This window comes from Rhinoraja longicauda, chromosome 8, assembly GCF_053455715.1.
Source record: "Rhinoraja longicauda isolate Sanriku21f chromosome 8, sRhiLon1.1, whole genome shotgun sequence".
Lineage (NCBI taxonomy): Eukaryota > Metazoa > Chordata > Chondrichthyes > Rajiformes > Arhynchobatidae > Rhinoraja > Rhinoraja longicauda.
Window position 1 is genome coordinate 1143980 of NC_135960.1, and position 3966 is coordinate 1147945.

Below are 3966 nucleotides of genomic sequence, written 5' to 3' on the forward strand. Positions count from 1 at the left end.
CGGGCCTACAGCGTCCGGGCCTACAGCGTCCGGGCCTAAAGCGTCCGGGCCTACAGCGTCCGGGCCCACAGTGACAGGGCCCCGCAGTGTCCGGGTCCGCAGTGTGCGGGCCTACAGTGTCCGGGCCTACAGTGTCCGGGCCTACAATGTCGGGGCCTACAGTGACCGGGCCTACAGCGACCGGGCCCACAGCGCCCCCTGGGTCGAATACGGGACAAGGGCGGTCCTGTACGGGACGAACCAATTTAGCCCAAAATACGGGATGTCCCGGCTAATACGGGACGGTTGGCAACCCTACGCGTTACTCACCAGGGTGAAAACGATGGCAGCGATGGCGGAGTAGAGCATGTGGAGCCATGGAATCTGCAGGAAGTACGGGGGAAACGATTAGTCACGGCATCCAGCGTTCCACAACACCACCTCCCAAAGGCCCAGACACTCGCGCAAGAACGGGGAGGGGGGCAAATATTTTCTAAATGGGGAGAGAATTCAGAACTCGGAGATGCAAAGGGACTTGGGAGTGATGGTGCAGGATTCCCAAAAAGTTAATCTGCAAGTTGAATCGGGAGTAAGGAAAGCAAACTCAATGCTAGCATTTATTTTGAGAGGGCCTGGGTAGAAAAACAGGGGTGTAATGCTGAGGCTGTATAAGGCGCTGGTCAGGCCGCATGTGGAGTAACTGTGAGCAGTTTTGGGCCCCGTATCTGAGGAAGGATGTGCCGGCTCTGGAGAGGGTCCAGAGGAGGTTTACAAGAACGATCCCAGGAATGAGTGGGTTGACCTACGATGAGCGTTTGTGGGCACTGGGCCTGCACTCGCTGGAGTTTAGAAGGATGAGGGGGGACCTCATTGAAACGTACAGAATGGTGAGCGGCCTGGATAGAGTGGATGTGGAGAGGATGTTTCCACTAGTGGGAGAGTCTAGGACCAGAGGGCACAGCCTCAGAATTAAAGGACGTTCCTTTAGGAAGGAGCTGAGGAGGAATTTCTTTAGTCAGAGGGTGGTGAATCTGTGGGATTCTTTGCCACAGACGGCTGTGGAGGCCACAAGTCAGTGGGTATTTTTAAGGCAGAGATAGATAGATTCTTGATCAGTGCGGGTGTCAGGGGTTATGGGGAGAAGGCAGGAGAATGGGGTTAGGAGGGAGAGATAGATTAGCCGTGATTGAATGGCAGAGTAGACTTGATGGGCCGAATGGCCTAATTCTGCTCCTATCACTTGTGACCCACTGGTTCTCCTCCACCACCCTGCTGTAGATCCATCACCATCGCTGGTTCTGACCCAGGGGCTCCCTCCCTCCCCACCTGCACCCTGGGAGTGCCCTCCCTCCCACCGCCTCCATCTACACCTCACGCTGCCTCGGCAAGGCCAGCAGCATCATCAAGGACCAGTCTCACCCCGGCCACTCCCTCTTCTCTCCTCTCCCATCGGGCAAGAGGTACAGAAGTGTGAAAACGCACACCTCCAGATTCAGGGGCAGTTTCTTCCCGGCTGTTATCAGGCAACTGAACCGTCCTCTCACCAACTAGAGAGCGGTCCTGACCTCCCATCTACCTCATTGGAGACCCTCGGACTATCCTTGATCGGACTTTGCCGGCTTTACCTTGCACTGAACGTTATTCCCTTTATCCAGTATCTGTACACTGTGGACGGCTCGATTGTAATCATGTATTGTCTTTCCGCTGACTGGTTAGCGCGCAACAACAACAAAAATTTCACTGTACCTCTGTACACGGGACGATAAACTAAACTGCCCTAAACTATACTAAACTACACGGCACGAAACAGTGGATGTTTATGTTACATGTTATTTTATGTGGCTGTGTGTCTTGTTGCTTTTTACTTAGTATGGCTGCATGGTAACTCAAATTTCACTGTACTGTACCTTAATTGGTAGATGTGACAATTAAATTGAATCTTGAATCTTAAACTAAAATACACTGCACTAAACTGCACAAAAGTAACTAAACTACACGAAATGTCAAAACTACACTGCACTACACTACACTACACACTACACTACACTACACTACACTAATCTACACTACACTACACTACACTAATCTACACTACACTACACACTACACTACACTACACTACACTACACTAATCTACACTACACTACACTACACTAATCTACACTACACTACACTACACACTACACTACACTACACTATACTACACTAATCTACACTACACTACACTACACTAATCTACACTACACTACACTACACTACACTACAATACACTACACTAATCTACACCACACTACACCACACTACACCACACTACACTACACTACACTACACTACACTAATCTACACTACACTACACCACACTACACTACACTACACTACACTAATCTACACTACACTACACTAATCTACACTACACTACACACTACACTACACTACACTACACTAATCTACACTACACTACACTACACACTACACTACACTACACTACACTAATCTACACTACACTACACCACACAACACTACACTACACTACACAACACTACACTACACCACACTACACTACACTACACTACACTAAACTACACTACACTACACTACACTACACTACACTACACTACACTGCACTACACTGCACTACACTACACTACACTACACTAATCTACACTACACTACACTACACTACAGTACACCACACTACACCACACCACACTACACTACACCACACCACACACCACACCACACTACACCACACCACACTACACCACACCACACTACACTACACTACACCACACTACACCACACCACACTACACTACACTACACTACACCACACTACACCACACCACACTACACCACACTACACCGCACTACACCACACTACACTACACCACACAACACTACACTACACCACACTACACTACACCACACTACACTACACACTACACTACACACTACACTACACACTACACCGCACTACACCACACTACACCGCACTACACTACACCACACTACACCGCACTACACTACACCACACTATACTAGACTACACTACACCACACTACACTACACCACACAACACTACACTACACACTACACTACACACTACACCGCACTACACTACACCACACTACACCGCACTACACCGCACTACACCGCACTACACTACACCACACTACACTACACCACACAACACTACACTACACACTACACTACACACTACACCGCACTACACTACACCACACTACACCGCACTACACCGCACTACACCGCACTACACTACACCACACTACACCACACTACACCGCACTACACCACACTACACCGCACTACACTACACCACACTACACCGCACTACACTACACCACACTACACCGCACTACACCGCACTACACTACACCACACTACACCGCACTACACTACACTACACTACACCACACTACACTACACCACACTACACCGCACTACACTACACCACACTACACCACACTACACCACACTACACCGCACTACACTACACCACACTACACTACACCACACTACACTACACTACACTACACTACACTACACTACACACTACACCACACTACACCGCACTACACTACACTACACCGCACTACACTACACTACACTACACTACACTACACTACACTACACTACACTACACACTACACTACACTACACTACACTAATCTACACTACACTACACTAATCTACACTACACTACACTACACTACACTACACTACACCACACCACACCACACTACACTACACTACACTACACTACACCGCACTACACTACACTACACACTACACCACACTACACCGCACTACACTACACTACACTACACTACACTACACTACACTACACTACACTAATCTACACTACACTACACTAATCTACACTACACTACACTACACTACACTACACTACACCACTACACTACACTAATCTACACTACACTACACTACACTACACTACACTACACTA